Raw genomic sequence first — 23,794 nt, 5'->3', positions numbered from 1 at the left:
ACTAGTGCGGAGGGCAGGAGAACGGCAGACAGAACCTTTTCTGCGCTTGTCGCTATTTAGATTAGGATCGTATTCTAGTTGTGAGTGTTTTTTGAGTACTGTATTGAGGATAAATATTTGTCTCACTGTTAGTACGTCCCATTTGTTATAGAGCTCTGTAGTTGGGTAGCGATAAGGAAGAGCGAAGCCAATCTTCAGTATAGCTCGCTGTGCTCTCTCCAGTTCGATGAGGTGAGATTTAGCTGCTCCTCCCCATGAGGTTATACAATATTCAATAATCGATTGACCAAGTGCATAATACACCATTCGTATAATGGTATGATCAGCGATATGTTGATATATATTATATGTATTGATAATACAGTACGGTTACCACTTTTCATCAGGTGGGTCGTCAGCTTGTTTGCCATTCTAAGTTGTATAAAAAAAAAACCCAAAACGTGTAGTGAGCCATTATTATGTAAATACTGAAACTGCGCAGAGATGTTGCATCTCTGTGCATCTTCTACCGAATTTATCATGGGGAGTGTTCTGAGGAATTGTTCGGATTGATACCTGCTGCTGATTTTCACCACCGTACAACCCGCCGCAAACTAAAGTTTCATCCCAAACATCTGGACGAGTGGCGGTTTGAATCAACTTCCAGCAGCAGTATTTCCAAACCGATACATCATCATAACCTTCAAGAAAAGAGCATATTCCTTTTTAAAAGGCCGGCAGCACACTTGCAATGCCGTTGGTGTTGTGGGTGATCATGGGCGGCGGTAGTCACTTACGAGTACTATCAGGTGAGCCGCATGCTCGTTTGCCCCCTGTTTTGCTACGGAACCCTAAAAAAAATTATACAGTGATATTACAACATTCAATATACAGGGAGTTGGGATATGCAAAGTGTGATAGGATAGGTCACCTAACCCTTGTTTGTATTTACAAAGCCATTATCGTCCTCTCGACCCAGGCTTTAAGTGTTAGGGCTATTATAAGGGCACTTGCCACTTAATCGATTGAAACTATCAATCGAGAGCTAAACGTTAAAAACAATTTTCAATCGACTTAAAATAGAAGGAGGTTTTTAAATCGGTTGCATATTTTTTTGTTTGACACTAGGGTTGGGCAATAATAGCAATATCAATTAATTATTTTTAATTACAAATCTATATAATAGTCCGATAGCGAACATGTTAAAAGTCTATTATCATATATATTATAGCATTATAAATAGAATTTTTTTATACAACTTAGAATGGCATACATACTGACGGCCCACCTGATGGAAAGTGGTAACCGTCGCCTATAGACATGAGCAGTACCATGGACATAACAGAGTATACTGTTTCGCCCCATGATACCCCCGTGCTTTGCCATTCCTGAGGACTCAGGTGTTAATTCTCTGTACCCTGTAAATTCACGCCATATCCCACCCTTCAAATCGAAACACAGCAATGGAAATACAACTGCTTTACGGTTGAAACACGAATAAGACAGAGGTACCTAAGCAAACGACTTTTGTACAAAGTCTCCCTCTGGTAAAATAAATAGAAAGTAACATATGTGACCGATATGGACGATATATTGAATATTAGAATATTTAATATTATCTTTACATTTATATAATAATGTCCGCCAGCTGTAGTAGCAGCTAAAATGGTCCCCTTTTAACTTAAGCTGTAGCGTGTAGCTGCAGCGCTGATTTACAACGAGACCACCATTCTAAAGGTAACATTCGATTTACAAAATCATTCTTTATATGTATATTTGCAATTTAAAAAATCCCAACACTAGTTATTAAAATTAATGAGTTCTAAATTTAAACATATTTCGGAATAATTTTATTACTTGTTTTTACGAGTAATATTTTAGGCCAGTGTTTTACGAATTAAAAACTCGTGCTCATATTAAGTTGTTTTTGTCTACCATATAAAGGTATATTTCTCAAGGAGTTTTAATAACATTCTGCGAGTGAGGCTTAAGTGTCCCTCAGAATATGAGCCCGCCTTTATTACATGCTGTAATAACTAAAGCTATAAGATTAATATTAAAGTATTTTTTTCTCTTAAGTATACGTCGTAAAATTTACGCACTTAAGTAAAACTGGCATTTTTTATGCCGATAGACAGATGTTATGATTCATCAAAAAATATGTCTAAAAATATATTTTGGTATCACGTTAGATTATATAGATAGAGCATTTAGTATCAAAAACATGTCGAAATTTAGTCAGCTAATTTGGTGCTTGGTTGATGTTTTTTTATTAAAATAAAAACAGCGCTTCTTTTCAGTGTTGCAAGTAATTTGATTTTAAACAATACGAGGACGATTTTTTAATTTAAATTTGGAACTATTTTTTATATAATATAATTTTATATAATAAAATGCTTCGAGAAAACAATAACTGTTTCATACAATTTTGCGTGATAAATAGTTATGAGTCATTCCTTTGTAACTTCTATATTTATTTTGTCTTATAAATTTTGCATCTTTTTAATGCGTAAAAAATCATTTTTTTTTATTAAATTATACGTCAAAATACATTGTGTGCGAAAGTATATAGAACGTTGCCACGCTAATTTTAACGGGCCAGCTAATTTGACAATTAGCTGACAGAAAGTTGGCCCGTTTTTGAGACTATGCTCTACCTTTATAATATAAGCATAAGCTATATGTATGATAATTAAAAAAAAAACAGAGATCCATATGAAAATTACAGTAAAATACTTAGGTTATGTTTTCGTAGAGAGTATCTTAACCCGAAAGCAAAGAGAGAGACTTTGTACAAAAGTCGATTGCTTGGGTACCTCTCTCCCATTCGTGTTTCAACCGTGAAGCAGTTGTGTTTGCATGGCTGTGTTTCGGTTTGAAGGGTGGGATATGGCGTAAATTTACTGGGTACAGAGAAATAACACCTGAGTCCTCAGGAATGGCAACGCATGGGGGGTATCTTGGGCGAAACAGTATACTCTGTTATGTCCATGGTACTGCTCATGTCTATAGGCGACGGTTACCACTTTCCATCAGGTGGGCCATCGGCTTGTTTGCCATTTTAAGTTGTATAAGAAAAATATACTATTACTACATACTACTTACTGTAATATATTACTTTTTTCTTTCAAAATAAGTGTAAGTCAATTATATTTAAAACTTCTTGTACCAAAATGGATGGGGTTAGTAATTGTTAAGATATACAGACGGACGGCCGTTGTCCCTTCAAAAAATTCTACCATTTTAAAAAGCGCCACAAAATGCTTTTTTTTTTTTCTACTGATATTAAAAGTCGGTATGGAAATTGCAGAAATACTATGCAAAATACATTTTGCATATTAATATTTTGTGGCGTAAATGATATTGCGTCGTATTTAACATTTTCTTTTGTCTGTTTTGTACTTAATATTATAATGATGCATTTTATATGAATGCAAATACTGTAATATTATTTGCCGTGTGGTCCCAGCGTAGCATGGATCACTCTATCCTTTCTAGTGAGTGTTATTATTGAAGGAAAAACCTTTGACACTGCGACCGTTCCATGACCTTTTGTGATTTATTTCTCCCTTGACTTCTTTTCCTTCTTTCTAGAGGGAGACTTTGTACAAAAGTCGTTTGCTTGGGTACCTCTGTCCCATCCGTGTTTCAACCGTAAAACAGTTGTGTTTGCGTGGCTGTGTTTTGGTTTAAAGGGTGGGATATAGCGTGAATTTATTGGGTACAGAGGAATAACACTATATATATATATATATATATATATATATATATATATATATATATATATATATATATATATATATATATATGTATACAAATATGCGTCTTTATAGCTCGTTTTTCTAAATCGTAATGTCATCCGATGAACAATGATACAGCAGAAAGGTAATACATACATTCCTCTCCCTCACACACTGACCCTCTCTTTCTTCTTCACTTGAAGATGCGATCATGTATTCCTTTAAAATTATAATTGCGTTACATTTATATGTATTCTTTTTTCAATGAAAATAATCCTACATATATATTTTCATCAAATCAGTCGTCAACTGTCCACTGCTGAACAGAGGTCTCGCCTATAAGGGGGTGGGGGGGGGGGGGCAGTAGCTATCATTCTTAGCAGGCGGGTTGGTACTCGTTAGCCGTTAATACCGCAGTTAGGCTTCGGTTCGATTTGGTTCATATTTTAAGAGGGACGCTGCTGCCCATCCCGCGACTATTATATTATTATGACGATTATTAATTATATAATTTATTTTCTACAACCAGAGATTAAGAATACAAGAAAGTGTTAACCGTCGCCTATAGACATGAGCAGTACCATGGACATAACAGAGTATACTTTTTCGAATGTTTGTGTATTCTAAGTTTACGCGAGCAAAGCTACAGGATGTAGTTATTATAAAAAAAAAATACACGCATCAATCAACAACAAAGGAAAGTATGAAATCACGTTCAACCCTGGACGCGGTTGGACAATCCAATCGGTGTAAAACTCTGAATCCCCGAGCGCGTTGCCATGACAACGGACCTACCCAAAAGGGGTCACAAAATTCAAACTTATCTCGTAAATTTCCACAGCAACCTCGATCTCATTCCGGCAACGCGTATCGTCTGAATTTCACCGCGTACCGTATAACCCTATTTAATTGGTCTGAAAAATTAAGAGACATTCAAATGGAATTTGATTTAATAAATCGGGAGGTTTTATTGAGGTTGAATATGTATAAATATCGGGTTATTCAATCTTAGTACACGCCGGGTGTAATTAATATTTATACGAGTACATTGGTCCGCGTGCATTTAGGTGGAGCGCCGAGTTTTAGATAACGTCTCAAAATACGTTCAACCAATAATGACTGTTGTGACTAAGAGACCTTTTTTTAATAAAATAAAACGCGCCAATTTTCAATATTGCTCTTAAATCTATTGAAATTCCATAAATCAAGTGAATTACTGTAATATGGGTTTATGAATATATTTCGCCTATGTGATGCATGTTCATATTATGATATTAAAGATGTGATAAACAAAATGGCCGCCTCCTACAATGATTCTGGCAGCCAACACATACTTTACTATAGAGCAAACTTTATATGCGAAAATTATAACCTAACTTTCTTGTAAATCAGTAAAAAAAAGTCTATTTTATTGGTTACGACGCAACTGTATTACATAGGTACTTAAGATATTGCAAATAAAAGATAAACGCAAACTGAACTTTATCCGCAATACAATAAATCCCATTCGCACACAACAAAGACATTTGACGATAACAATAAAATATAACCTGAGGTTATTTTTCATGGGAAACCTTCAAAAGGTTGTCACAAAAATATGTTTAACGTGAAAAATGTGTTTGTGTCATTTAGCATCGGCAAACAAAGCGATACAAAGCTGCCTTTGACACTTGTGTAAGCCGCAAAACATTCTGCCAGGTAGGTACTTTCCAATCATTTGTGTTTTGGTCAAGTGGCAATTCTTTGAGTTGGTGGTAAGGCTCACTTGAAATAAAAGGAATAGCAGAAAAGTCGAAATTATATTAAAACAATAATAGCTGCCATCTTTTTCTAACATAGGTTAAGTCCATATACTAGATACGAGATAAATATATTCCGTGTCAATGTGGTCGGTTGTAAAACTGGAACAGTTGTTACGATTTCAATGGTATTCAATTTTTTTGGTATTTCAATGATTTCAGAGTTGTTATTTTTTCAAACCTGTTATACAGGGTGGCCCATAAGTCCTTAGTAATGAAAAAAATTAATTAAAATAAAACTAATTACACTATGAATAATATTTTTATTTATAAATATAGCTAGAAAAACGGGAATTATTTTTTGTAAATAACGTCGTCCAAATGTAATCCGTTACAGTCACGGCACTCTTGCAAACGCCTTCTGAAATTGTCGATGACTGCGCGGCACGTCACTGCTGAAATGCTTGCCATTTCTCTGCGGATGTTTTCTTTTAGGTCATTAATTGATCGCGGGTTAGAGTCGTACACTTTAGCCTTAAGGTAGCCCCACAAAAAAAAATCCATTGGAGTCAGATCCGGGCTACGTGGTGGCCAGGAAATGTCTCCACTCTTAGAGATAACTTTGTTTGGAAAAAGTTGACGGATAACGGGCATAGCAGTATTGGAGGTGTGGGAAGTTGCTCCATCCTGTTGAAACCATGTTCGGGCATTAAAGCCTGGAAAGTTTTGCAATTTTTGTGTGAAAAACTCCTCGATCATGGCCACATATCGCTCCGAAGTAACAGTAAGAGCACGCCCTCTGCCGTCCTCAAAAAAGTAAGGCCCTATGATGCCATGGGCTGACATAGCGGCCCAAACTGTAACTTTAGGGCTATGTAAGGGCTTCTGGTGCTTAAGTTTTGGATTAATCGGGCTCCAATAGCGGCAATTTTGTTTACTAACATGTCCGTTAATGTGGAAGTGTGCCTCATCAGAGAACATTATGTTATTGAACGAAGTAAACCGATTAAACATTTCATTAGCATAATTCACTCTCTGAATAGCATCAGTTTCTTTTAATTCTTGCACCAACTGAATTTTGTAAGAGTGCATAAGTAAATCTTTCTTCAAAATCCGTTGTAACGATGTCCTGGATACGTTTAATGCATTGGAACGCTTACGAGTTGACTGTGTAGGATTTTCACGAATAGATTGTGCCACTGTGTCGATGTTTTGTTCCGTACGTGATGTCCTTGGGCGACCCAACCGCGGTTTATCTAACGTCGAACCGGTCTCCTCGAACTTAGCAACCCAATTCTTAATCGTTTGGAGAGCTGGGGTGTCATCAAAGTTGTGTAAACCTTTGTGTTCTCGAAATTTACGCCTCGCAACGGTTGCCGAATTGTTATTTTGATAAAACTCGCGCACACAAAACGCACGGTCCGCTCCGGTGAAACGCTCCATCGCGACTAAATTCCCAGAAACCGAAGTTACTGCCCCCGCTTCCCCTGCACCGCTCACGCGCGCCGTTTTCGTTTAATTCAAATTTTACTTTTCTAAGGACTTTTGGGCCACCCTGTATTTCACTGTACCGATATATATGCCTCACCTCTACTACTAAATCGATTATTCTAGCTAATTCTTTCTCCTTCACTACTAAACAAAGGATAAATTTATCTGTTTTTTACTGGGTTAGTGTCCACATCTATGATTATACAGCAATATTTGAAGTCCTAAATAACATCTCTTTTTGAGAATTTTAAATGAAACATAAGCATTGTTCTCATCTAGAATTTTAGTATCAAGTTCTTCACATTACAAATCCACCTGCATAAGTATTCTCAAATACGTTTCATCTCTGTCTCTGGCATAATAATATATCCAAACCGCTCGCTCCACCAAACGCCGACAGAACAGTTCTGGAGCGAAATTGTTTTTGACTTATCCGACCATGATCCAAGCTGTCGTAACGCAGGTGCGCCCGGGATTACGGGATGACAAACGACGGGAATAAACACGTTAATAATTAGGTAGGAGTTCGTGTTAGTGCAGGGGCGTAGTATTATTAGGTTAAGATGGAGGTTGTCACTTGTCACTGCCATTTGGAGTTTGCAGTAATCATCGGGTTACAGATCGACTATTCTACCAGATCGTGTGGCATTGATTTCAACAATTCGTAATTGTTGACTGTTATTTGTAATGACTTAGAATATGCCGGCTGAAGTGCAAAAATAAGCAGATTTTGCTCCCCTAACTTCATACGTGAAAGATGTAGTGGCTACTTATCGAATTCTAATTTTAAATCGAATAATATGCACAGATAAAAAACGACATGTTTCAATTTCGTTTATATATTTTAATTGTTTTAAATATTAAATTTAGAATTTTGTATTAAAAACAACTATGTACCACTCGAAAAGCGAACTTGGATATTCTAAACATGGATCAAAATCTTACTTATAGTATAGAATATAAAAAATAGAAAAAATTTTGGAAAACACATGTTTCAAGTGTAAAAAAATTAACGTAGGTTCAATACGGAAGTAAATCATAGGTATCTATTGTAGAAATAGTTCGATGCATACTCAACGTGCTTTATTATAATTTCTTTGAAATATTATTCACTAGGTTTTACCCGTGACTTTGTCTGCGTGACCGCTATATGTTTATTGATAGAGATAAAATATGTATCCTTCCCCATCCCATATAGTATATGTATACCAAATTTCATTGTTGATTAAAGCGTTAGTCGTTAAAAATCGTAAGAGGCGACTAAGGAAACTTAGGTCGAGGGATGAACAGCAGCGTGCCCCTTAACCCTTCTTTGCATGATTTTTTTTATTGGTGAAACTATCACCACTCTCCATCAGGTGGGCCCTCAGCTTGTTTGCCATTCTAAGTTGTATAAAAAAAATAAAAAAAAGCGTTTAGCTCACCTAACTCTTTATTGCACCAAAAACATGAAATACAGTTATATATATATATATATATATATATAACTGTATTTCATGTTTTTGGTGCAATAAAGAGTTAAATAAGTAAATAATACCATAGATAAAACAGAGTACTATGTCGCCCATGATACTTTTCATGCATTATCAATTCTGTGGGCAAAGGAGTTATGCCTCTGTAACCTGTAATTTCATTGGCATATTCCACCCTTTAAACCGAAACACAGTCATATAAGCACAACTGGTTGGAAACTCGAGTGGAATAAAGGTACCCATGTTATTTCCATTAGATTGGTCGTTAACCTATTTGTGTTTTCGAGTCAGATAAAAGAATTATAGATACATTTCGTATAAACTATTCCCTTCAAGTTATGTATATATATATATATATATATATATATATATATATATGTTCTAAAACACTATATGGTTTCAAGTATGGTCCAGTTTCTATTTTTAGAAAATTAAAAAAGTCTTACAGGTTGGCAGTTTCCTAAGATATCACCGTGAAACATTCCAAATAGCACGGTAATATTAACAATACTAATAAGACGTTATTAATAGGTAATTTTTTGGTCGTGTCCTAGAAAAAACTAAAGTAACGTCTTTTTTGAGTCACATACCCTGTTTCGGATAGGAGACTGGGTATGTGACTCAAAAAAGACACGCACAGAATTTGTTTTTATTTTTTATACTCTATCCTTTAGTTATTGGATATTATGGCGTATTAAACGTTTTTTTTTTTTGTATAAAATATCAATCAGCTATGTGGCATGCATAAAATAAAAAAGAATAACTAGAAAGAAATATTAATTGAGTGCTGAATTAGCATATCTATAATAATATATTCGGCGCGTCGATCCCGGTATAAAATAGGTCATCCATTCCATTCCCGTGAGTATCGTAAACTAAGGGAACTTCATGGTAGAAGGGCAGGGTACAGCGTCCCTTCTTAAAACACCACTAAAAATCTAACTGCGGTTGCCGAACTGCCTACCAAGCGTGGCAACTACTGGCAAAACTCTTCTAGGGAAGGCTTATGTTCAGCAGTGGACAGTTAAGGGCTGATGAGACGATGATAATGATCTGTGGTAAGTTGGTTATAATGATTATTTAATTGATTTTTTTATCTTTCACTTGTCAGCCTTATTTCGTTCTTGTCTGTATTCATTTACAGATGTTAAATGCGTTTTAATTTCTGTTATAAAAATGGCATATTTGTTATGTTTAAAAGGATATAAACATTTATCCCGACTTAGAAAATGATAATTCATAAAAACGATTCGATTTAATCAAATCAAAAATAATTTGAATATTATTTTAATGAGATACTAAAATTCAGTGTAGCGAATCATTTTATAATTTAATTTTGTCCCACTCCATTTATCGTAATCGGATAGGCATGAAAGGCGGAAAGTCGGAGGGCTGTGGCGTTTTAAATGCTTTTGTTAAGCATTGAAAGATCAGGTTTCCAATTTGCCATCGCTTCGAGTGACGAGTTAGGTATTAAGTAAATCCTATCGGAAACATTTCAAGTTGAAATTTGATATAAAGTTAAGACTTTCATTCGTTGGTACAAGGTTGAAGTTCCATCTATTTTTTGAGGATCCGTAGTTTGATTACCAGAAGTATTTTTTTAATAGTATAAATAATATATAGGAAAATCTATATCATAAATATAAATATTAGGCATTAACTGTCCACTGCTGAACACCTTTTTTTTATACAACTTAGAATGGCAAACAAGCTGACGGCCCACCTCATGGAAAGTGGTAACCGTCGCCTATAGACACGAGCAGTATCATGGACATAACAGAGTATACTGTTTCGCCCATGATACCCCCCATGCGTTGCCTTTCCTGAGGACTTAGGTGTTAATCCTCTGTACCCAGTAAGGATACCCTCTCCGATAAAGGAGAATTTTATCAGTAGTTACCACGCAGACAGTTTGCAATTTTAATAAATTTGGTAATGTTTTAAGCAGAACGCTGCTGCCCATCCTTTGACCATTATGACCTTTTTCCCGTTATATATGTCCACAGAAACCTAATATGTGGATATTAAATTAGTATGGATAATACATATGCTCTACTTTTTATACATGTACCTAAATATTTCGTTTTATTCTTCACTATACGTACAACTTTATGTTATAGAATTAATAATAAAATATATAGAGTATGTATGACACAAAAATCCAGATATTCTATTTCATTTAATATACAAAGAAATGACTAAATAACAAAATGTGAACAAGCTCCTGTACTTTTTTATGACAAAGGCAAAGGAATATCATCAATTTATGTTTAAATAATAGGTCAGGAAGAAACTTTTTTCATTTTTTTATGTAAGGTTTTATAACGATATACCGTTTTGATAACAATAAAATTTCTTTGATTGTAACGCTAGTTATAACTGGCTGGTATTGTTGCCATAAAAAAGAAATTAAAAAAGTAAGTGTTCAAAAATGTTCTGTTTTCTCGCCATTATATTTATGTTCCTAGACTGAAGTCAAAGTTTGCATACAGAAATTGTCTTTCAACAACATTGTGATTACTGGCTTTATGAACTAAATCATCAGCATCGTTCTACCGTAATATGTTTTGATTCATATTACCCAAGGTTTTGGCTTTTAGTTTTACGATCGGCTTCCTATCTGATGTCAAATCTTCTTGAGAATAATTTCATGGACTTATTAATAATTGAAAATACTTAAATAGTACATTACTGCAGCGGCCAGCAACTGAGGCATTGATGGACGAACGTACAAATGTGGGCCGAGGCGTAGCCGAGGCACACATACGTGAGTCCATCAATGCCTAGTTGTGGCCAAGGCTTGTATAGTATTTTTCTCAAACAATGCGTAGAAATCAAAAACACAATTTTACTTTTTAAGTTCAATGACGAATAACGAACAATAATAATTTTTCACACGTCATAATGTACCTTTGTTTTTTTTTTTCAATAAACAGCTTTCTACTTGCAAGCCAGTTCTAAATTTAAATAAAACCTTTTATTAGTTACTTCCTTGGTAGCCATGTCTATAAGTAAAAGGTCATTCCATTGTTAAATAACAGGTCAGATATGAGTTTACATAGTAATTTATCTGGCCGTAAAACACGACAGATATATATTTTCATACAACTTTTGCCGGCCGCTGCCCGCATGTATTTGGCCAGTACGGCAATTTTGATTTATCTCGAAGAAAATTGTCAAAATAATGCTCACATTTCCAAGCATCTTTGAGAAATAATTATTTATAAAAATTATGTTCATTTTATCTTACGTATATATACATATGTAAAAAGAAATTAGCTCGGCGGGCCAATGGGATGGATGGATGGGAGGGAGGGTTGCACATAATCAAAATAGAATTACTATAATTTGATTTTAAACGCATTTATTTATAAAGTGTATTCAATAAACTTTCACAAATAAAGGACTTAGTCCAATTACCATATACATATAATTTTATGGCATAAAGTTACAAAGGCGCACAAAGGTTTTAATATGGGCTTTGTTTCATCCTCAAATTCTATTCCGTCAAAAGAGTCCAGTATCCATTTTCCGTTCCAGCAACCGCTTTGGTTTGTCCTTATAAATTGAGCCTTTTACCTATTACAGAAAAGTGACTTCACTAATACCTCTCGTGATTATAACTATACCTATTTAGTTATTTGTTTTTTTTTTTATATTTTGTTATGCATAATGAAAATGTCATTTATATATTCCTTATATTTATATTCTTTATTCTATTTAGACTTACAAGAGAACGAGATTTCTAATGTGTTCCTATTTAGACTTTATACAAAAGTCGATTGCTTGGGTACCTCTATCCCATTCGTGTTTCAACCGTGAAGCAGTTGTGTTTGCATGGCTATGTTTCGGTTTGAAGGGTGGGATATGGCGTGAATTTACTGGGTACGGAGGAATAACACTTGAGTCCTCAGGAATGGCAACGCATAGGGGGTATCGTGGGCGAAACACTATACTCTGTTATGTCCATGGTGCTGCTTATGTCTATAGGCGACGGTTACCACTTTCCATCAGGTAGGCCATCAGCTTATTTGCCATTCTAAGTTGTATAAAAAAAAGTTAAAATTTTAACTGACTTAAAAAAAAAGGTTAAAATGGATCAGTAGGTAACATATATAATAGTACTTCGATTAAATTAATAAGTAATAGATTTATTGATATATAATCAGTTTATTTGACACATTTTAGTCAGTATGGTTTTGGTTTAATGTTTTTTAGGGTTCTGTACTACAAAAAAAAACGGAACCCTTACCGGATCACTTCGTTGTCCGTTCTTCTCCCGTCCGTCTGTCAAAACCCTTTTTCTTAGGAACGCGTGGTGATATCAAGTTGAAATTAGTATCATTTACTCAGGTCTGCAATCTCTTAAAACAGTGAAAAAATCAAGCTTCTAAATCGACCCTCGTTGCGCACTCTCACTTAGTCCGACTCGCACTTGACCGGCTTATTTTTTAAATTACCTTATTTATTGTTTTTACGACTATGTTACACATTTACGACGCCAATTCACTTCAATTCACAATTCTTTTGACAATCGCTAGATTTTAATTCCGAATTGGTCCCATTTTAATTTGGCGACGATTCGAGATACAGTTTTTTCTTAGTGCGAAGCAAAATCAGGGGGTCTACCACGAAATGACATACCGAATTTTCCGATGCAATTTCGTATTTTTGTTCATACGAAATCGGCCCAATAAGTGAAGTTTAATATATAGTTTGTCGCAAATCGTACCATAAAAGTACAAGGGAAAGATACTTTAACATTTTTAATATTTAAACAGTATACACACATAAAACAGTACGTAACATGTACTTTTAACATCGGATCTGACAAATATTACATATATAGATCCGTCAGTATTCTATGACTATGAAGAAATTTGTGTTTAGTTTTGTCCCGAAAATTCGAAAAACATTTCATGGTAAGCCCTCTGTATATAAAAACACAATGTATTGACGTGTAGATTTGCATAAAATTTCTAGGAACGATTGAATCTGTAAAATACAAAACCATACACGATAGCAAACTTTGGTATAGGATTATGTACTACTGTGGGCTAAAGATGATGATGATGATGATGTTAAGGTCTCCTAAAAACTGTAAAATGACTGTCATTACATGATTATAAACAACGCCAAAATCCTACACTTGAAAAACTGTGTATGAATACTACTAAGTCATATTTAAGTCATACAGGGTGAGTGTAACTCGAAATAAATACAAAGAGTAGTCATACTGTCTGGAGTAGTACTATTATTTATACTCTACTATCAGTCTTCATCAGCTGTCATCCGTAACACCGGGTATATCGTTTGTATACCGGCGTATCGATCACAGCGTCCCTTATAAATATTTATAAAGTAGGCATCTCACATAAATATGTATGGAATCGTTAAACGCAGAACTCGCACTCGCCGGGTATCGTGCTACGGCAAATTAATACGGGTTACTGCGGTCATGACGGAAAGTGACATTATTATTTTAAATTATCCACTGGAAAGTTGATGACTTGTAATTAAAAGATGTATCGACATATTTTAAGCACTGGTTATGTCGTTAGAATTATTTTGTTTAATTCCGCTACCATTAGTATGTGTGTAACTGGCAACACTCGAAGATTGCCCACCACTATTACTACCAGAAGTTTCACAACCTTCCATATTAGCCATCAATTTCCGACCGCCATTTTGTTCATGCGTTTTGCAACATGTGTTTCACCTCTAAACTAGGCATCTACAGGCAAATTATTAGATCGCTGCTCGAAGCTTAGAATTATAATTTATTTATTTGTCTCATAATTAATATAATGTTTAAAGTATCCTTTAAGTTAAATTAGGATTAAGTTATGTTATTTTTAATGGGTGAAAATGGGCACCAGTGAAGGATGACAGGTGACGATGAAAGCAGGTCAGTCAGCCCATCGTGACAAATCCACAAGAATTAACCACGATAGTTTCCAGGGGAAACCGCGTGAAGGTCGACCTAATAGGGTATATTGCCAGCAAGGGGTTAATTAAGTTAGGCTATACCTACCCGTGTACCAAAGTTCAGTAGTTTTTGCGTGAAAAAGTAACAAACATCCATCTATCCATGTTACAAACTTTGGCATTAATAGGATTTCTCGACTATTTGTCACCTAAATCAGTAATGAAGTTTAGCCTCCTTACAATATATGGAATGGATAAAGTCACAGTCCATTTTTATCCCAGTCAAGTAAAATACATTTACGCAGTTAAAAATGAATCCTAATGTCATTAATTATAACTACAGTTCCATTTTAAAATACATGAAACAAACCGTTTAATTATAATCTTACTTTTAAATTCAATTTCATATTTATCATCATCATTTCAGTCATTATTCGACCACTGTTAAACATAGGCCTAGCCTACCAGAGGGAGACTTTGTACAAAAGTCGATTGCTTGAGTACCTCTGTCCCATTCGTGTTTCATCCGTGAAGCAGTTGTGTTTGCATGGCTGTGTTTCTGTTTGAAATGTGGGATATGGCGTGCATTTACAGGGTACAGAGGAATAACACCTGAGTCCTCAGGAATGGCAACGCATGGGGGGTATCATGGGCGAAACAGTATACTCTGTTATGTTCATGGTACTGCTCATGTCTATAGGCGACGGTTACCACTTTCCATCAGGTGTGCCGTCAGCTTGTTTGCCATTCTAAGTTGTATAAAAAATAATACTTTATGTAAACGACATGAAAAAGTTTTAACATAGAATGACGAAATTCCAAAGGGATCTTTTACAGTTAACTCTGTAAAAATGAAGGAATCAATAGAATGTTCGAGACTTATTCCCATTCGCTACTTTATATCATTCACTTCATGAGATACATTGTTAATTATGTCTCTGAATAATATTCACAAAATTATAATTGGTTCTCACTTAGATAGGTTCTTTCATTTATTTCAATTATTCATTTGCGATTTGCCTTCAAAAGTATAATTTTAAACATAACCCGGAAAAGGATGAAATGAAAATTTCAAAAGATGCTTCGTCTAAAGAAAAGGGAATTTAAAATAATTATACATCTTCACAGACCGACAGACAGCTATACAGTTGAATTAGCATTGCAAAGAAATAAAAATATTGTAAGAGGACCGCGCAAGTCTCTATTTCATATTCCACAAGTAAAAGTGTCCAATGACTTGGAAAATTAATCCCGGATGCAGTGTTTTAACTCTTGAAAGTACTTTTTAAGCGGTGAAAATGGAATGGTAACCCCGCAGGCGCTATCGGCATACATATACACGATGGTAGGATACCAATTAAGGGTAATAGGTAAGAATAATATCTTGTCACTTGACCCCATAAAGAATTAACCACAATAGTTTCCAGAAGCGACCGTAAGAAGGTCAAACTAATAGTATAATAGTATAGTATATATATATATATATATATATATATATATATATATATATATATATATATATATATATATATATATATAGTTCGCAAAGGGACCAGTAGACATCATTATTAGCGAAGCCCTCCCCCACCTCTAAAAATTTACCCACCAAAAAAAATTACGACGGTCCGTCATACTTTGCCTTATTAAAATTTTGACTTATAAAAAATATCTTATTATTTTGTAAGGGTAGATTATAAGTAGAGTGAGAGACCTAAGATTGCCTATTATTAGCTAGACCATGTATTACGTGATAGAGAAGTCCAAGGCACAAGTCACAAGGGCGTCATTGTGAGACGAATTATGCAATTAGATGAGGCAAGAAATAGAGAGGAGTGATGTATGCAAAAAATAGATGCCCTAGACATTTTCTCCTTTCTGATTATCATATTATGACTTGATTTTGATTGTTTGTTAGATAAAATATAATCTGATGTAATAACTAAATAATTTAGTTGGTAGGTAGCTCTTTCGTCATCCGTCTACTTTTTTATTACAATTGATTTTGAAGTCTATTTTCTTATATTTAAGGTACTACAAATTCTAAATAAATATATGGAATCAGATTTTTATTTTTTTGATGTCAATAAAAGATATTGATAATTAAAATGAAATACGAATTATTTTTAACAGACACGTTTTTTTTTTTTCAAAAAATGTACGTCCCTATACAGTTAATTAAAAAGCTACCTCCATATAAATCTGATGCTAGTCCCATAAAACAAATCTTTAAACATATTAATAATAAAAAAATATATAACCTCTCTTTGTATTTAATATTTGTTAAACTACTTAAAAATATAATTTTAACTCCAAACAATTCAAACTAGAATAACTACAAATTTTCATAATATTGTTTAAAAATACATTCAGAACTTTCGGTATCGACACCCTTTCAACAAGTTTCAAATAAAAATCGAACACTTCTCGGAACTGAAACGTACACTTTAGTTTGTAAAGTTAAAATCTAATTAAATTACTTTTAGAAACTCATTTTAAATTTTAATTCTCCATTTTACAAGCATCCGTTCAATATCATCGAAAAATGAAATCATTTCACTTCGTTTCATTTGAAGGGTCCGTTGTTTGGTAATAGAATTTCTTCGTTGCATGCAACCGAGTATTTTGGCCCAGATAGATACTTATTTATATTCTTTTATTTATTTTTTGCTTTTGTTTAAAAATTTTTATGCAACTTAGAATGATAAGCAAGCTGACAGCTCACCTGATGAAAAATGGTAACCGTCACCTATAAACATGAACAGTACCATGGACATAACAGAATACACAGTTTAGCCCATGATACCCTCATGCATTGCCATTCTTCTGGACTATGGTGTTACGCCTCTGTACCCTGTTAATTCACTGCCATCACCTACACTTCAAACCGAAACACAGTCATGCAAACACAACTGCTTTACGGTAGAAACACAAATAGAACAGAGGTATCCAAGGAAACAACTTTAGTAAAAAGTTTCCTTCTGGTTGTTTGTTAATGTTTAGCTACATTATAGAGGAATTAAGAGTAAGATGGAATTTCAATGCAACCTTAATAATATAAGATCAACAGAGAGAAACTTTACGTATAAGTTGTCTAAATGGGTAACTAAGTTCTAAGTTAAGGCTTTTGGTATTACAATAAATAATATTTGGTGGTAAGAATAAGATTTTTTTTTATACAACTTAGAATGGCAAACAAGCTGACGGCCCACCTGATGGAAAGTGGTAACCGTCGCCTATAGATATGAGCAGTATCATGGACATAACAGAGTATACTGTTTCGCCCATGATACCCCCCATGCGTTGCCATTCCTGAGGAATAAGATAGGACAATGAAAAAGTTAGCTAGTATCTTCTGAATGCAGAATTATTTATCGTTGTATTTCGATTTGAAGGCCAGTATGTGACAGTGAAATTACAGGGTACGGAAGCATAAGACTTTAGTTCTCAGGAATCTTTATTTCATTATGGAATCTCAGTACAATTGACCACAGTTTCTCTTGATATTAAATGTTGATGTTTTCTATTTTAAAACTTTAAAAGACCTTTTTTAAGGTGAAAATATCTTCCAAAGTACCATCTCAACTACTGGAGGAAGAACAGAAGGGATGTGCGAGATTTTTATCTTCAATCTTTGGGGCTTATAAATAAAATCTCAAGTGATACCTCGAGACCCATAGTTGGATCACCGAGTTTTTATTTGTAGACTACCAGAAAAACCTAAAAAACCTATGGCCACTCTTCATAAGTTGTCTTTATCGTAGGCATCATAGACGACAAAAATTTGCTGGCAAATCAGCTGCCACAAGTAGCCCAGTTTTATCGTTATTTATTTCGCCAACCTGAGTAATTGCATTACTTGCCCCATCAATCTAATCTGGGAGATAAAAAGTTAATATATTTAATACACTATTACTATCTATACCATATCAGCCTTTAACTGCCCACTGTTGAACAGAAACCTAGGGTAGGTTTCTGTTCAACAGTGTAAAGATAGTTATAAATAATAATAAAAGATAGTGATAAAGAGAGTTTTGTCAGTAGTTGCCACCCTTGGCAGGCGGGTTGGCAACTGCAGTTAGACTTTACTGATGTATTAGAAGGGACAATACTGCCCATCTCTTTACCATAAGCTTGCTTAATCGACTCTTACGACGTCCACGAGAAAGGAAGGGGTGTCTGATTTTATTTCGGGACCATATGGCAATGTTAAGGTTTACAATAAATCCATGTTTAGAGTTCAAATTAAATAAGATCACAACTGTATCGCAGAGAATCCTAGATAACCTAGATAATACATGTATATCTGACTATATCTATCTATGCAATGTCGATGTTCGTACTACCTGAAGATAGTTCTGTGTAGTTCCATTTTATCGGGCGTTTCATAGGACCAATTGTGGTAACCAAGGTAGCCAATTTATTCAAGCAGAACTGTTTCGAATTGTTTTATGTTTTATTCAATTGCGAGAGCCAATCGGAATAGTATTATGTAACTGTAAATGAAGATATCTGAGTATGAATCTTTTTTGTTTGATAGTAAAATAATAGTAAAATGATAATAAAATCTCTCTCAGAGATAAGTCCACCCTTGCTCACAACATTTATAAATGCATTATATTGTATGTAACTTACAAGTGCTTACAAGTTATATATATATATATATATATATATATATATATATATATATATATATATATATATATATATATATATATACATTTGTACAATTATTATAAGGTAGAGTATAAAAATTATATAATGATATTTTTTTATTTTAATTAAATTTAATTTATTTTACACATTTTAACAAATTTTATAATGTATTAAATTTATTTCTTTAGAATGCGATAGCAAAATTTTTAATAGTTTTTTTTAACGCTTGCAATACCAGAGGTATTACGCGCGCGTTGCCGACCCTGAAAAAACCTTTTTACCCCCCTTTTGAAGAACCCCATGCTGTTGTCTCTTGGGTACATACTTAAACTTCAGTAACTAGTTATAAGTATTGTTTTTCAGTTTTAAATGCCCTCTATATTCAGTGCCGTTTCATTTTTTCTAATTTATTTATTGCTTTTATTAAAAGTTTTGTAAACACACATTATATTTTAATGTAATAACTACCGGATTTACTTACGTATAATTAGAAAATTTCCGAAGATTTCCAAATGTCGTCTTTCTTATCTGTGACAGTACCGCGAACGCCTACAGCTCGCTCTTAGTGGGCCAAGGTGCGCAGTTAGGATCGCCCTCGCGTCACAGTTGCTCATTGTTAAGGGTCCCGAATTGGTCCCGAAACTAATCGTGATTTCTCGATCTATTACAAATCTATGCAAATTAAACCGGTAGTTATTACATTAAAATAATTATTTCAGATACCTAGATTTTTTTTATTTTAATTCAGTTACCTTTTTTAGTTTATTTATTTATTGATTTTTACATAATAATATCTGGAATTAGAGTCGCTGATTGGACTACACGTATAAACTAATAGATTCACGTATCGGAGATAGTTCGTACCGGATATTCATTCCCAGCCGTAATAGCCCTGATGTACATCGTGATTTATTATGCCGGAATATGAGATACGCGGGGGCAGACACTTATAACATCCTTAGGGGAGGTTCACACGCAACATTTAAAGCAGTAGTTCTCAAACTATTACGAAAATTTAACGTATAATAATAGTTAATATGAAAGAATAACTGTCTTCATATCGTAAAAATATCAATAAACATCTGTTATGTTCTATTGCATTCTATTTCGTTCTATTCCATTCTACTCCTTTCTATTCCATTCTATTCTGTTTTTCACTATTTTTTTTAATGGGCGATAATGGAATAATAACTCCGCCTGCACTATCGGTATACGCTGGCGGGGCACCAGTGAGGGGTGAAATGTGACCATGAAAGCAGGTCAGCCCATCGTGACGAATTCCACTAGAATTAATCACGATAGTTTCCAGGGGGAACCGCGTGGAGGTCGCCCTGATAGGGTATGTTGCTAGTTATGGGGAAATTAGATCCCATTAATAACAGTCCCTTTACCCGCATTCTTCATTATTTGGCCTATATCGATTAGTTCAAGTCTTTTCCGTTCTAAGAGCCATCCACAATTATATTGTTTATTTATTTTTTTATTTTGCATTACACGTTTTTTTGGAGTACAATAAAAAATATATGAAATAGACATCTACGAATTAGTAAATAGAAATATTTTTTGTCTATCCGTGCACCAAGTTTCAATGAAATTCATCCATTTAAGTATGATTGAATGATATGCTATCCAAACATGTTTACAAACTTTTACATTCGTAAAATTAGTAGGGGAGTGGTGTGTTTTCCTGATTCCTTTTTTTTTTTGCATTATTACCCTTTTCTTATTCAATTGGAGAGATTGCTTTCTGCAATAAGGCCGCCTTAATACACATAAACGTCTCTTTTCAATTTTGTAATTCCCATTTTTCAATGTACCACGCAACCATAATACGAGTTTCTGTAAATACATATTGTATTTCTAATATCTATTTATTAAGCCTTCTTTGCACAATGGTGGAAATTTCCATCATAACACTGAATGCCCAAAAATTATATAAAAGAACAAGTTCACTTTAAGTTGATCGTGTCTAAATACCTTTTTAATGTCCATTGCAGAAAAAAAAACATAGCTGTCTAATTTATTTCTTTAAAGCATTTTTTCTTTAATTTTTAACATGAATTATACCACCTTGATTTATTTCACCAATAAAAAAAATCATGCAAAGAAAAGTTAAGCTGCGTAGGTCCCGTCATAGAATAGGCCACTCCTTCCTTTCCCATGGGTTTTATAAGAGGCAAGTAAAGGAGAGCGAGAGATAGGCAGCAGCGTCCCTCTTAAAACATCTCCAAAGCCTAACTGTGGTCGCCAATCCGCCTGCTAAGGAAAAAGCTTATATTTTTATGTAACTTAGAATGGCAAACTAGCTGACGGGCCACCTGATGGAAAGTGGTAACTGTCGTCTACAGACATGAGTAGTACCATGGACATAACAGAGTATACTGTTACCCATAATACATCCCATGCGTTGCCATTCCTGAGGACTCAGGTGTTATTTCTCTGTACCCAGTAAATTCTCGCCATATCCCATCCTTCAAACCGAAATACAGCCATGCAAATGCAAAACACGAATGGGACAGAGATACCCAAGCAATCGACTTTAGTACAAAGTCTCCCTCTGGTAACGATTATAAATCTGCCTATGATTATAAAGAACTAAAATGATATGATACGGGTGAGTATTTTACCCTCGATAAAAGCTCGATTCAAAATGGCTGCCAAGTGACCACCTGTGACTACGAACCCAGCGTTCCGCTAGCTAGAGCAACATCTGTCACTGATGTATGTATTAACTGTCCACCACCATACCTTCCTACTATCTCACCCTTGTTCCTTTAATGGATATATATATATTTTTTTTGTATAAATAAAGCTGTCTTTTAACTCTGTAAATCTTATAGAAAAAAGATCCTGTTTTTAATGAATGATAATGGTATGAATGGTAAACCCGCTTGCACTAACAGTAATACTACACTGTTGAGGCACCAGTGAGGGATGATATGTGAGAATGAAAAGCCAAGTCAATTAGCCCATCGACCTGGAATTAAGCACGATGGTTTCATAAGGGGAACACGTGTCGGTAGACCTGATAAGGTATATTGCTAGCAATGGGGCCGGTAGTACGCATTACTAACAATAATAATCCCTTTCCCACCAATATAGAATATTGTAACTAAAATATGTATATAGATATTGCTATACATAATATTGCCCACCCCTAAATGTTAGTAAGATAATCTAATATCTAGTGCTAGAATTTACTTTTATATCATATATAAAAATAAATACCTCTCCATCTTATACAATATATTATATACTTTTATTATATAATATATAACAAAAGTGGTATGTATAATGACCTCTTTATCCTCCGGTGTTCTGAATAGAATTTTAAGATACATTATTGTGTAAAACAACAATAAAAGCCTACATCAAATCAGACAATTGGCCGGATATGTCAGCTCCAAGTAGGCTCTTGGAGTACAATAATGCTAAAACTTACTCAATAAACATACAAGTACATATATATACAGATAAATGTATGTAAAATATATATACATTTATCTGTGTATTGGCAGCATTGTTTCTCTTAAAACATCTCCAAAGCCTAAGTGCGGTCGCCAATCCGCCTGCCAAGCGTGGCAGCTACTGGCAAAACACCCCAAGGGGAGACTTATGTTCAGCAGTGGACAGTTAAAGGCTGATATAATAATACCCTGTTAGATCAACTTTCACGTGGTTCAACCTGGAATCTATCGTAGCCAGTTCTTAATGAACTCGTCAGGATTGGCTGACTGCTTACATCTTCATCATTAAGTTGGTTTTTTTAGTGGGTGAAAATGGAATAGTAACCCCGCCCGCGCTATTGGTATACACCGACGAGGCACCAGTGGAAGATGATAGGTGAGAATGAATGCAGGTCAGTTGGCCCAACATAATGAATTCGACACAAATTAACCATGATGGTTTCCAGGGGGAATCGCGTGAAGGTTGACCTGAGAGAAGGGCTATGAGACTTATTACTAACAATCCCTTTCCCTCCTGCATATTTGTAGTAGTTAACATTGATGCGGGCACAGAGGATATCTGTTTTATACGTACGGCAGAAAAAAAAACAAAATAAATGAGGAATTTGGGAGGAGTGGTAGTAGGAGAAGGAAAAGTGATATATATGACTACTATTATATTTTACACCAAAAAATTAGAAGCCTGTCATACTGATTTTATTTTCTTTTTAAAATACTCCTTAAAATCAATATTTTATTATCTTTATGCATATTTTTTTTAATCTAATACTCGCATTACAATTTCTGAATCTCTCAAGTTATTCTCTATTATTTTATTTTAATTATTTATTTCTTTATTGTACCAAAACCATAAAAAATTGTGTAGTCAATTAGAAAATTCAAGTGAAATATAGTAGCATAAAATACAGATTAAAATTTATACATAAAGGTATAAAAGGCAGTCTTATCGCTTAAGACAAATTTTATGTATATACAATGTCTCACATTCTTATGTATACTCGTTGTATATAAGACAAAAACACACTATATAGAATATAAGACTTACAAAGAGAAAAATCCAGCAAAAATACGAATGGAAAATGTTAAATTCGTTTGCCTACAAACAGCCCTTTGTTAGCTGTATGTACTCATAGTCATCAGCGACAATTTACGCCGAGGCGTACAGTGACACGAGGCACATTCAGAGTGTGTACACAGCTTTATAGTACGAAACATCCGCTAAATACTGACGTCTAGCGCTACTTGTAGGCTTGCTACAATTACTCGCTTAGGGTTGGCACTGTGCTGTTTGTATCTACTCGTGTATTAATATTATAGGGAAA

The 23,794-nt window shown here is 34.5% G+C and overlaps 1 protein-coding gene across 1 annotated transcript in view; it reads left to right on the top strand.

Annotated features, from left to right (window-relative positions):
• LOC113514026 (hemicentin-2) overlaps positions 1-23,794 on the top strand; it is a 449,165-nt gene that overhangs the window by 329,957 nt on the left and 95,414 nt on the right. The gene's annotated exons all lie outside the window — the stretch shown is intronic.

This window comes from Galleria mellonella, unplaced genomic scaffold (assembly GCF_026898425.1).
Source record: "Galleria mellonella isolate WM207_F2 unplaced genomic scaffold, CSIRO_AGI_GalMel_v1 utg65, whole genome shotgun sequence".
In the NCBI taxonomy this organism is placed as follows: domain Eukaryota; kingdom Metazoa; phylum Arthropoda; class Insecta; order Lepidoptera; family Pyralidae; genus Galleria; species Galleria mellonella.
The sequence above is the reverse complement of the archived record's forward strand: the minus strand, read 5'-3'. Positions and strand labels throughout refer to the sequence as shown.